Source organism: Pelophylax lessonae (assembly GCF_965119305.1).
Source record: "Pelophylax lessonae genome assembly, chromosome: 7".
In the NCBI taxonomy this organism is placed as follows: Eukaryota; Metazoa; Chordata; class Amphibia; order Anura; family Ranidae; genus Pelophylax; species Pelophylax lessonae.
The window spans coordinates 204549104-204563096 of NC_138774.1; the positions used below are offsets into that span (position 1 = coordinate 204549104).

Consider the following 13993-nt stretch of genomic DNA (forward strand, 5'->3'; position numbering starts at 1 on the left):
GACGATGTTTAACCAGTTCTGGACCAGAAGGATTTGCCCCCTTAGCGAACAGGCCATTTTTTGCGATTTGGCACTGCGTTACTTTAACGGAAGATTGCACGGTCTTACGACGCTGTACCAAAATAAAATTGATGTCCTTTTTTTCCCACAAATAGAACTTTCTCTTGGTGGTATTTGATCACCTGTGCAATTTTTTATTTTTTGCACTGTAAACAAAAAAAAAAAACATTTTTTACATTCTGCTATATTATTCCAAAAAAATTCAAACATTTTGATCCTTTTTAGGCCAATTTGTATTCTACATATTTCTGGTAAAAAAAATAGCAATAAGCGTATTTTGATGGGTTTGCGCAAATGTTATCACGTCTACAAACTAGGGGAAAGATTTGTTATTTTTATTTATTTATATTTTTACTAGTAATGGCGGCGATCTGCGATTTTTAGCGGGACATTTTGGCAGACAGATCGGACCCCTAACTGGTATTTTTGACACTTTTGGGGGGACCAGTGACATTACTACAGTAATCATTCCAAAAAAAAATATGCACTGTTACTGTAATAATGACATTGGCAGGGAAGGGGTTAACACCGTTGTAATCAAAGGGTTAAGTGTGAGCCTAGGGGAGTGTTTACTAACTGTGGGGGGGGGGTGGGCTTGTTAAATAACCATAGAGACCTGTGATCCTATATAGGAGGCGGCGCTCTGTGATCATTTCAGAGAGAACTGTCAGCTGTGTTTACAACAGCAGACCGTCCTTCTCTCTCAGCGGGAGGCGATCATGGGTGCCCGGCAGCAATCGCGGCCGCTGGACCTGTGGATCAGCATCCCCGCTGCCTAGTGGGGGAGGGAGCGTGCGGTTGCCCCCCCCCCCCCAGCACCACTTGCGCAACCGACGTACCCCTACGTCGTTTTGCCGAGCCAGCCCGCTGCAGTAAAACTGTGGCAGGCAGTCGGCAAGTAGTTAAAAAGAAGGCAGTGTAGTGGGTGGAGAGGTCATTGGCGTACCTCCTAACTTTCTGCAATGGGAATGAGGGATACCTTTTTAGCAAAATGATGTAGGCAAAAGTGATTTTTTTTTTTCTCTTTTTATACTGGCTCTTTAAAATAAATGTAATATGGAGGAAAGTTTGTGCAGTAAAATTTAAAATACTTTTAATGGTTAAATACATTTTATTTGAGATCTATATATTGGGACATCTGAAGGGGAAAGATGGATCAAAGGACTGGATTAAAAAAAAAAGGGACACAAAGTCAGACCTCAGGCTCGGAGACCAGTAGCCCTAGCATTATTGAGAGGCCCCCCACAGGTCTACTGGATAAGTGCAACAGCAAGATACCCTGATGAATGACCAGTGTGGAGTCTAAACACTAACCGTTCCTCGCCAGAGCTCCTGATGGTGGAGATGGGTTTTGTTGCTTGTTAGTACCAGGTCACAGTGCTCAGGATCACCCCACCAGGAGGAGAGCAAGCCAGGGTCTAATAGGTAATCGAGCAAGTAGGGATCAAGCAGAAGCATAGTCAGTATGCAAGTCAAAGGTCAATAACAAGTGTTTGCAGGCTGGGATTAGGCAGATGTGTAGTCAAGGACCAAGCCAAAAGTTGGTAACTAGTGGTGGCGGAGATACGGATGGCAGCGGGAGTGAAAAGCGCAAGATATTGCCTGGTGAGAGCACAATAATCTGGCAAACAGGAAGTGCAGAGACCTGGCTTAAATTGGAAATTCATGGGAGGAGCAAAGATTTCAATGTTCAACATAAAAAAGGTAAGACTGTCCAATGGATCAGACATGGTGCTGGCTCAGCAAGAAGAGACATTGCCAGACACAGCAGGGGCCGTAGGTTCAGACCTGGGTCCTGACCCAGTCCCTCCAAATGAGACTGTTTTCAGCTCTGCATTGGTCTCTAATGAGTGAATAGGCTGCATTCTCAGTGATGTCATTATTTCTAGTGAATTCATAGGCTGTATTCCTAGAGATGTCACTGGTCTTTAGTGGATGAATAGGCTGCATTCTCAGTGATGTCACTGGTCTCTAGTGAGTGGATAGGCTGCATTCTCAGTGATGTCACTGCTCTCTAGTGAAGGGATAGGCTGTATTCTCAGTGATGTCACTGCTCTCTAGTGAATGGATAGGCTGCATTATCAGTGATGTCACTGGTCTCTAGTGAGTGGATAAGCTGTAGTCTCTAGTGAACGTATAGGCTGCATCCTCAGTGATGTCACTGGTCTCTAGTGAGTGGATAGGCTGCATTCTCAGTGATGTCACTGCTCTCTAGTGAAGGGATAGGCTGCATTCTCAGTGATGTCACTGGTCTCTAGTGAATGGATAGGCTGCATTCTCAGTGATGTCACTGCTCTCTAGTGAAGGGATAGGCTGCATTCTCAGTGATGTCACTGGTCTCTAGTGAATGGATAGGCTGCATTCACAGTGATGTCACTGCTCTCTAGTGAAGGGATAGGCTGCATTCTCAGTGATGTCACTGGTCTCTAGTGAATGGATAGGCTGCATTCTCAGTGATGTCACTGCTCTCTAGTGAATGGATAGGCTGCATTCTCAGTGATGTCACTGGTCTCTAGTGAATGGATAGGCTGCATTCTCAGTGATGTCACTGCACTCTAGTGAATGGATAGGCGGCATTCTCAGTGATGTCACTGGTCTCTAGTGAATGGATAGGCTGCATTCTCAGTGACGTCACTGCTCTCTAGTGAATGGATAGGCGGCATTATCAGTGACGTCACTGGTCTCTAGTGAATGGATAGGCTGAATTCTCAGTGATGTCACTGCTCTCTAGTGAATGGATAGGCTGAATTCTCAGTGATGTCACTGGTCTCTAGTGAATGGATAGGCTGCATTCTCAGTGATGTCACTGCTCTCTAGTGAATGGATAGGCGGCATTCTCAGTGATGTCACTGGTCTCTAGTGAATGGATAGGCGGCATTCTCAGTGATGTCACTGCTCTCTAGTGAATGGATAGGCTGCATTCTCAGTGATGTCACTGCTCTCTAGTGAATGGATAGGCTGAATTCTCAGTGATGTCACTGGTCTCTAGTGAATGGATAGGCTGCATTCTCAGTGATGTCACTGGTCTCTAGTGAATGGATAGGCGGCATTCTCAGTGATGTCACTGGTCTCTAGTGAATGGATAGGCTGCATTCTCAGTGATGTCACTGGTCTCTAGTGAATGGATAGGCTACATTCTCAGTGATGCCACTGGTCTCTAGTGAATGGATAGGCTGCATTCTCAGTGATGTCACTGGTCTCTAGTGAATGGATAGGCTGCATTCTCAGTGATGTCACTGGTCTCTAGTGAAGCGATAGGCTGCATTCTCAGTGATGTCACTGGTCTCTAGTGAATGGATAGGCTGCATTCTCAGTGATGTCACTGGTCTCTAGTGAATGGATAGGCTGCATTCTCAGTGATGTCACTGGTCTCTAGTGAATGGATAGGCGGCATTCTCAGTGATGTCACTGGTCTTTAGTGAATAGATGAGCTGCATTCTCAGTGTCCTGTGTTGTCTGCTATCTCTAGTGGACGCATTCTTTGCGTTGCCTCTAGTGATTACTTTAGACTAACCCCCGTGATGTCACCATCCATAGCGGGTGAATAGGCTAGTTCTCCCTGGTGTTTGCAAGTTTGACACCAATCAGTATGTGGTTGGACCTTTGTACAGAGTAGTTAAAGCCTTCTTAGAACCTTTAATCCCCTATAGTGTTTGGTGTGCAGTTCATGGGAGGCCTTTTCACATCAAGAGGCAGAGCAGACAACACAAAGCTCTTAATCAGCTTGTACCAAGCAGGGCGATAGTCCGGTGCAAATTAACTTACAGCAGGGTCATAAATGCCGCTGCCACCGCCCTGGAAAGGCAAATATCTTCTCTAGCTTATTACTGCCTGTTATAAATAATGTAGATTAAGGCTAAAAATAGAGTACACGGGGCAATGGGCACATAGAGGAGGGGCTGGAAACAGCAACACATTGTGCGATTTAGGGGGGTGGTGCGCTTTATAAGGAAATATGCCAACAGGAAGTTCTGTTGCCATTGCAAGGCTGCATACTGTAAACTCCACCAGTAATCAAATTATTGTAAAGCAGGGCAGCAAAATAATAAATGCAGTATATATTACATTTTAAACCTCAACTCAACTCTGTTTAGAAGTAGCCCCCTTCCTCACACCGCAAGGGTTAAATACTTGATGAAGTGGTATTCAACCCCAAAACAAAAAACATTTGTTGCCGCTTAAAAACGCCTAACAAGCAAAATCCCATTAATTTTAATGGCCCCTGTTCACATATGAGCGTTTTGTCGACTTAAGCAAAACAACTGAAGCTCAAAACAACTGAAGCTCAAAAAAGTACATGAGCTTCTTTTTTGGCAGATTACAAGCGTTTTTGTTAGATGTCAATGCCTGCCTCCAAACACCTGCAAAAAACGCCTGAAAAAAAAATGCCCAGAAAAAGCTTGAAAACGATTCGCTCAGGTGTGAATGGAGCCTTAAGGATTGGCAAGCTGCAATATATTACTGGCACTGCTTTAAACCTAGACTTAATGAGCTTTTAACCCTTACAGTTTGGGGGTCATGGTTGTTAGGGGGTGGGTGGCTACCGCATCCTTAACATTCGATGAGTCTTCAGTGGGATTCCCCACTGACAGCTGAATGTAAAGAAAAGAATTACCATCATTAAAAAATCAGGGCAAAAACAGCATGGGGGGTTCCCTCCCCTAATCCATACCTGAGCAGGCAGCCCTGCCGGTCAGGAGACCAGGAAACATGAGGGGGGGGGGGGTGGCGAACGAGCACCCCCCTCCTAAACCATACCAGGCCACATGCCCTCAGCATGTGAGGGAGGGCTCTCCAAAGCACCTTGTCCCCATGTTGATGGAGAAAAGGGCCTCTTCCCCACAACCCTGACCAGTGGTTGTGGGGGCCGGCAGGTGGAGGGCTTTTCCAGAGGCTGAGTCAAAGGTTGTGACATCATCAGCCCACCTGTCTGACTCAGCCAATCAGAGGAAGCTTTGAATTAATTGCAAGAATATATTGCTATCTCTGATTGGCAGAGCGCCAATCAGATACTTCACTGTGTTCTGGGCAGGAGAGGAAGTCCTGTCTCCAACCTGGAACACAGTGCGGTACGCTGTGTGTGGGCTAAGCTACATACAGTGTATACCGCACATCCAGCAGCCATTACAGGTTGGTAAGGGACATAGTTTGTTTGGGCCATTTTGGCCAACATGAACTATGCAATGTGTAGCGAAAGCTGGAGTTCAGGTTTAGGGCAGGGTTCGCACATTTGCTGGCTGCGGTTGATGCATTTTCTGGTGCGTTTTTTAAACTCGTTTTTGAAGTGTTATTCATGCGGTTTTTTTATATTTTTCTGCTGTGTTTCCATTGACGTTTATGACAGTGGTTCTCAACTCCGGTCCTCGGGGCACACTAACAGGCCAGGTTTGCAAGAAAACTGAAAGGCACCACAGCTGATATCATTTTCTGCTCAGTGATTGCAGTATTCTAGTCTGCATCTCCCCAAGGTAATACTTAAAATCTGGCCTGTTAGTGTGCCCTGAGGACCGAGGTTGAGAAACACTGCCCTATGGAACCAAAAAACGCAACATGCTGCAGGCAAAAAAGGTCCCTGACCCTATCCAAAAAACGCTCTGGTTCAAAACGCACATGTGTGAAAGTGACCCATATGAAATCATGTTAAATGGATTGTGGGGCATTTCTGCAAAACTGAAAACGCAAAGGTGTGGCATTTCTTTTATTTTTTTTTTTTTATTTTTGTGGGATGAGCCAAGTGATTGAGTGTCTTTTAAGAATTATACCGGTGTCACCCTCAGCCCATTGATGGGACAATAAAGGAGCAGCAGCATACTGTCAAGTCAACAACTCAGCTCGGTTCTCCTGTCAGTATGTTCCCTGTTGGCACATGTGCGTGCAGTAGAGCCTGAATGGCTTCTAGTATTGTCCCTTCCTCTCCTAGTCTGTGTGCTGCTGTGCAGGGGATGACAGGAGGCTGATACCAATTCTAATTCAGGCCCTTGTGGTCATTGTATGTAAAATAAATGGAATACTTTCCAAGGAATACACAGCTGGACCTTATTGCCTTTTTATATCGGCACGGATTTCAGCTTTCAGTAAAACATCGTCGATGTACTTCATTCATTTGGGTACAGTGTTGCATAATTGGCAGTCAAACTATCACAGCGTTGAAAAATGATGTGGTAATGAAGGGGTGTATATATAGGCTGGTATTTCAGTGGTTTACATACTGGTCCTTGATATGCTTGTAGTAGGTCCCTGTAACATACAGATATTGCAGTCCATGGTACAGAGTGTTTTGTTCCTAGAGATTGATGGATCCTCAGGTGAATTGTAATAACAGCGTGTCACACACAGCGGAGCCGTGCCGTGTCTTGCATCATCCGGGTGGAGCAAACGCCACAAATTACTTAATCCCTTTGCAACGAGGGCAATCCATTGTTACTAAGGGAACAATTTGGCAGTGTCTGTTCGCTTTGCGTGTACTGAAGCCGGCCAAATCACACAGCTTATACATTACTTCATTATCGGTCAGAGATTTGAGCGACCTGCGTAGACTGTGTTCTCCACAATAATGTCCCATGCCATGTGACAGGATGCGATGTAAAGGACCATGTTCCCTTTTTTATTTTTTGTAATACCTGTTTACAAGGATATCAAAATGGATTGAAAAGAAAATACAGTTGAGCCAAAAATTTACAAGTGTCACCTTTCTTGTCGCATCAGCTGCCGGTTTTTTCATGATAATATGAAGAGGAGTTAAAATTTCTAAAAGGTTTTTATTTGTCTGATTTGTTTTTTTTTTTCCCTTCCTGCCCCTGGGACACCCATACCAGTAATGGGGGAAGAGGTTGTCACTGGGACAGAAAGACCCAGACATTATCAGACGTTCTTACCCTTTCTTAATCCGGCCGTAGACAGGTTGAAACTCAGGCAGTCCAGCATGGACCAGCAGAACTTCAACCATTGCGTGGTCAGTTATTGTTTTGATTGACCTTTGTCAAAAAAGAATATTGGAAAACTTTTTGTGATCAGCAGCTGCTGATCAGTGTATTTTGGCAGCTGCGGGTTGCACTATCAGAATAAACAAAAAAGTTGGCTCTGTAGTCCAACCAAACGCGATCCATGGAAGGAAAACCGGCAAACCGATGACGGGGGTCATGGGTGACTAAAGCTCGTTGATGCATGTGGGGAGCAAAAGTTGGCTCTGTAGTCCAACCAAACACGATCCATGGAAGAAAAACTGGCAAACTGATGACGGGGTCATGGGTGACCAAAGCTCGTTGATGCATGTGGGGAGCAAAAGTTGGCTCTGTAGTCCAACCAAACGCGATCCATGGAAGGAAAACTGGCAAACTGATGACGGGGTCATGGGTGACTAAAGCTCGTTGACGCATGTGGGGAGCAAAAGTTGGCTCTGTAGTCCAACCAAACGTGATCCATGGAAGGAAAACCGGCAAACTGATGACTGGGTCATGGGTGACCAAAGCTCGTTGATGCATGTGGGGAGAAAAAGTTGGCTCTGTAGTCCAACCAAACGCGATCCATGGAAGGAAAACCGGCAAACTGATGACGGGGTCATGGGTGACTAAAGCTCGTTGACGCATGTGGGGAGCAAAAGTTGGCTCTGTAGTCCAACCAAACGCGATCCATGGAAGGAAAACCGGCAAACTGATGACGGGGTCATGGGTGACCAAAGCTCGTTGATACATGTGGGGAGCAAGAGTTGGCTCTGTAGTCCAACCAAACGCGATCCATGGAAGGAAAACCGGCAAACTGATGACGGGGTCATGGGTGACCAAAGCTCGTTGATACATGTGGGGAGCAAAAGTTGGCTCTGTAGTCGGATCCAATAGAGCTTCTGTAGCTTAAATTGCTGAAACCCACAATGCATCGGAGTTTGTTGTGTATGGGGCTGTGTAGCTGCTGACTGGTCAGGGTGCCCGTACTGACCCGTGTTCATAGCCAAAAGCACTTACGTTGGGCACATGAGCATTAGATCTGGACCACAGAGCAATGGAAGAAGATGTATTTGAGATGTTAACTTGTTCCTTCAGCACATTCCACAGATGCTCAATGGACTGAGATCTGGAAAATTTGGAGGACAAGTCCATTCCATGGAGTCCCCACCTCAGAACTTACAGGACTTAAAGGATCTACTGACAGCTTGGTGCCAGATACCACAGCAGACCTTAAGAGGTCTAGTGGAGTCCATGTCTCAAGTAGTAAGGTCTGCTATGGCAGCAGAAGGGGGGCTTACTCAATATTGGGTAGGTGGTAATGGTTGGTGGTCATAATGTTATGACTGGTGTATATGTTAATAAGTTGGAATTGTAGGCATTTTTATAGCTTTGAATAGCATGGGAAAGGTATCGGAGCTTTGTCAGGTTTCAGTGTTCCCATTGGGGAGATTTCCTTTGCTTTGGGAGAAAATTTCTCTGATTGGGGCACAATGCTCTGTTCTGCATGCTATACTTTTATTCTCCTCTTCCTCATTGGCGTATGGGCAATACTAGGATAGGTCACTCAGTCAGTTGTCTCCTGTGTAAACATCATTTCCATCTTGTGATCCCTCCAGTGTTTGGTTTCATCGTCTGCCGGTCTCTCACCCTCCATCCTCCTCCTCAGTGTGTTTACCCACAGGCGTGTTGTATGAACTTCAGCTCCAACATCTGTGTGTGGACTGACACGGCTCACCTGTCCCTCGCTCACATTCATTTCAGTGTAGTGATTTGTTTGCCTTGGAGGATTCTGGGTATATCTCCCTGGTCCTTGGACTGATGTTTAAAGGGCTAAAACATTGAATTTAGTTTTAATTAGAGGAGTGTTTGCCATTTTTGAAAGGTATATTTCAGTCCAGAATGGCTTCTTTTAGGGCCAGTTCACACCATAGAAACACAGACCGGATGTGTTCTGGATGTTTTTCTGCATACGCGATTTGGACACGTTTCTGTTGCACTCCAGTGCATTTTTTATGCAGTCCAGTGCATTTTTTTCCCCCTATTTTTTTTTTCTTAACCTTAAATAAGGACATGTGTGTTCCAGTGCGTTTTTTTGGGCGTTTCAGTGCGTTGCAGCCCTTTTTTTTTTGTTATGCATTTTACAGCGTTCCAGTACAGTCCAGTGCAGGAAAATTGCAGTATGTTCAACTTTTTTTCCTGGAACGCTCTGAAACTGCAAGCACTGGTGTGAACTGTGCCATTGGAAACCATATAATATACTTTCCATGCCATTCTTGATGCAGAAAAAAAACACCCTGGACTGCATGTGGGGTGCACCGGCCCTTAAAGTGTGCCTGCAGGATGATCATAAGCTGCCCAATCCCACCAGCATTACAAGGAAGGGACCAATGCAAAGCTTGTCATGGCTTCCCTGGGAGCTGATCACGCTGCTCTCCTGACATTGGTATGTCTCACGATGGCCTAATGAGATTTCCAGCTTGCTGGTAAAAAGTCTATCCTTCCCATTTCTCACTGAGAAGAGGTAGAGAAATGGACCACCTGGCCAGTTTGAGGACATGTGCACCTGATATTCTCAGGAACGATTCTCTCCATCAAAGACTTAAGCTTGCCATATACTTACAGCGTGGATGGACAGATTTCCCACTGCCAATCCTTATTCATATATTATTATTTTTTTTTGCGAACCTTCTCACGTGCTTTAGGGTCCATTCCACTTTCCAGTGCTGTGCGTCACAATAACGCATGTAATGTGTGCTAATGCATCAGGGTGCCATTCAATTTGGCAGTGCAGCTCCAAGAAATGCATTGCAGTCAACCACTATGCATGATAATCCACTACTGTACGTTGTGGTGCGTGGCATTGCCAAAAATAGTGCGTGCCCGACTAAATGGGCCCTTAGTAAATCGGCCTCAAATTCTTGTAAAGCACAGCCCCTTCTGCCCTGCCCATACCTGCCAATCAGATTGTCCCTTATATGTTTACAGTGCTGAATGGAGCACTGAGTCTCCTGTTTCTTTTTAAAAAAAGACCAAAAAAAATAACCGCATTACACATAACCTAATCTAAGCAAAAGCCTTGAAATTTTTTGTAGATCGCCGCTCAACGATTGCGGCGATCTTACCCAGAAGTGGGAGTGGGTACCTGGTTTTGATAGGTATGTGCTCCCCCTCTACCCCTGAAAGGTGCCAAATGTGGCAGCGGAGGAGGAGGGGGGGGGGAGCAAACAAGTGGAGCTTCCCCTTTTGGGTGGAGTTCTGCTTTAAGTAAAATCTTTCTATGTGTTCTGGAGAGATCTGATTCATGGAGAGATCTGATTCATAAAGGGCCCATTCTACAGATGCCATTGCATCTTGGTGGCCGATATTGGTGTAGAGCAGGGGTGTCAAACTCCATTTCATTGTGGGCCACATCAGCATTATGGTTGCCCTCAGAGGGCCAGTAGTATCTGTAAGACCAGATGTCCAGAGCACCCCCCCCTTACATCAGATGTCAAGAGACCCCCCCCCCCCCCGCCATCAGAAGACAAGAGCTCCCACCCTCCCTTACATCACAGTGCACCAACCTTACTTTGTGCTGCTGTTGGGAAGAAGCTGGGGGCAGGGCCAGGAAGCAGAATGTGCAGTGTCTGGAGGAGGACCAGAGGAGGGCTGGAGTCAGCTGCTGCATTCTGTTAAATGCTGACACCAGGGGAGGCGGAGATGAGGGGGTGCTGTGGGATCTGGTGAAGTTCTGTCCTTCTCTCTGCTGCAAAGTGGGGAGTGCCACAGCTGCAGAAGAGGTGTGAGGACTACTTGTGCCTTGTTTGACACATGTGATGTAGAGAGAGGGGACATCCGCTATTATCAATATACTCCACCCTGCTGACATACAAAGTCCTGTAGGACGTAACGCGTACGGGAGGTGGAGCTGCTTCTACTGACGTCACCCGCCACTATCCTGGCTCGAGTGTGAGCCGCTTGTGTATTTCTCTGGCTGTTCATGAGTGTATTCTGTATATGCAAGATTCAAGTGTTTTTATGTGAGTGTTTTAACGTATACGTATACCCCTATGGTGGGACAAGCTTGTTAGACCATCCTGTTCATGGGGTCAAAAGTCTGATGTGAGCGGCCAGTCTCTATAGAGTTCTGGTTGGTTTTTGGATTTTTCCATGATCCTTATTATGGAATGGACATTTAATAATTGTGCTGCACTAATTGTGTTTTACACATAACCTTTTGGGTGTTGAGATTCTCTAAGCTTCACTTATAACAGTAACAGAAGTCTGGTGTACACACACCTTCCTCTGAGCCTTAGACCGCATTCACATTGATCTGACTTGGACCATGACTTGTCAGCCTGACAAGTTGCGGTCCGTCACGCTCCCATTGTGTAGTACAGGAGCCGTTCTAATAGGAGCGACACAAGACGCTCCGACTTAGAAAAAGGGTCCTGTACTACTTCGGGGGGACCTGGAGGCGACTTGCATAGACATTCATTTTATGAAGTCCGTGTAAGTCGCGCCGAAGTCGCCCTGCACGCGACTTCACAGGTCGCCCCCTAAGTCGGAGCGACCTAGTGTGAACCGAGCCTTACAGTTCGGTCCCACCAATGTCACCGTGACTGGCATTCCTAATGCTGGCACATAGGGCATATCCCCGGGAGTTACAGTATTTTATACACTCTGGAATGGACTCCTTTAAGCTCCATCACAAGGCAGTCTGCTTCTCAAGGCTGCAAAGACCGCATGTGATAATTAACCTCAATTCTCTCCATAAAGATTCAGGTTACTGTCTAGACTGGAATGTCCCAGCACCGAAGGGAGATCATTTGGATCAGTAAAGGGAATTAATTTGAAAGAATCTCTAAACCCAGTCACTGAAATCCTATATAAAGTTTATCATTTTCTAAAAAAAAAAAAGTCAGGCTTCATTTTATATGCATTTTTTTTTTAAATAAGAATACCTGGTGATCCTGCCATTAAAGTCCTTGTTAAGTCGCTTCCAGTTTTGGGGTGACACCGGTCTCCTAACTGTGCTCCTGCGTTGTCACCCTTTCACATGTGCCCCTGGTGGTGGTCACTGCTGACACACATTACACAGACATGGTCAGTTGTTGTCAGAAAACTGGTTCCCATCATTGATTTGCTGTATTTGGAATGCATGTTTTAAGTTTAATGGTTAGGAGTCCAGACTTTCTATTGCTGTTCCTTTCCATATTGGGGAGTGCTTGTGCATGCGGACAGGAATAAACAGAGCGGAATGAGCTGTAACAGAGGTTCTAACCCTAGGGAATAAAATGGAGATCGTTGCAATACTTTGTTACACCGTATTTGTGCAGCGGTCTTTTTTGGAAAAAAAATAAACTTTTTTGAATTAAAAAAAATATAAAAAAAAAATAAAGTTAGGCCAATTTTTTTCTATAAAGTAAAAGATAATGTTATGCCAAGTAAATTGATACCCAACATGTCATGCTTTAACCACCTCCTTCCCAAGCCTGTTCTTGCACTTCCCTCCTACATGTAAAAATCTCCTTTTTTTTTGCTAGAAAATTACTTTGAACCCCCAAACATTAATCTTTTTTTTTTCTAGCAGAGACCCTATAGCAGTGATGGCGAACCTTGGCACCCCAGATGTTTTGGAACTACATTTCCCATGATGCTCAACTACACTGCAGAGCACAGGAGCATCATGGGAAATGTAGTCCCAAAACATCTGGGGTGCCAAGGTTCGCCATCACTGCCCTATAGAATAAAATGGGGTGTGTTGCAATTTTTTTATGTCCCATGGTATTTGCGCAGCGGTTTTTTAAACGCAATTTAAAAAAAAATCAGTAAAGTTAGCTCAATTTTTTTTTTTGTATAATGTGAAAGATGATGTTACACCAAGGAATGGATACCTAAAATGTCGCACTTTAAATTGCGTCTAGCCGTGGAATGATGGCAAACTATGGTGCTTAATATTCTCCATAGGCGATGCTTTAAACTCTGACGTTCGTGGCAATACTTCACATGTGTGGTACGATCACCGTTTACATATGCGTGCGGGAGTAAGGTATGCGTTCGTATGTGCGCATAAGCACGGTGGGACGGTGGCACTTTTTTTTTTTTTTTTTTTTTTATTTGTTTTATACAAAATTTTTTTTTTGTACAAACTTTATTGCTGTCATCCCTTTGCATGGGCCATGACAGGCCCTCTTTATGGAGAGATTTGGGGTCTATTAGACCCCAAATCTCTCCTCTGGCCCCCTATGCAGCCGATCGGACCGAGATCAGTCGCCCCCTATGCAGCCGATCGGACCGAGATCAGTCCGATCGGCTGCTTCTCTGGCCGCTGGTGGCCAGGTAAACCAAGGGGCGGAACCGGAAGTGACGAATACTCGTCGCTTCCAGGGTTATAGAGAGAGGGGAACGACGTCCGTTCCTCTCTCTCTGTTCCAGGCAGCCATCGCCGTCAGCCGCATCAGTCCCGGCATCTGCGATGGGAGCAGAAGTGATCGAGTGGCTAATTAGCTCCTCAGATCACTTCTGCCTTTTACAGAATTGCCGATTGAAAATGGTTCCGGGTTGATGCCTGTAGGTGTAGGCATCATCCAGGTATAACCACTGAAACGCAAGGACATACAGGTACGTCTTTGGGTGGGAAGTGGTTAAAATTGCGCATGCTCGTGAAAAGGCGACAAACTTTGGTACTTAAAAATCTCCATAGACGACGCTTTAAAAATTTCTACAGGTTACCAGTTTAGAGTTAGAGGAGGTCTTGTGCTAGAATTATTGCTCTCGCTGGAACTAACACGGCGATACCTCATATGTGTGGTTTGCACACTGTCTACATATGTGGGTGCAACTTGCGTATGCGTTCGCTTCTGCGCACAAGCTCAGATGGACAGGGCGTTTTTTACATTTTTTTTTTTTTTTTATTTCCTTATTTATTTTACTTTTTTTTTTTTTTTTTTTTTTTACACTGTCCCTTTAAAAAAAAAAAAAAAATTTGTGATCACTTTTATCCCTATTAC

The 13993-nt window shown here is 45.1% G+C and overlaps 1 protein-coding gene across 1 annotated transcript in view; it reads left to right on the plus strand.

Annotated features, from left to right (window-relative positions):
- TPRN (taperin) overlaps positions 1-13993 on the plus strand; it is a 123893-nt gene that overhangs the window by 44370 nt on the left and 65530 nt on the right. The window lies entirely within an intron of this gene.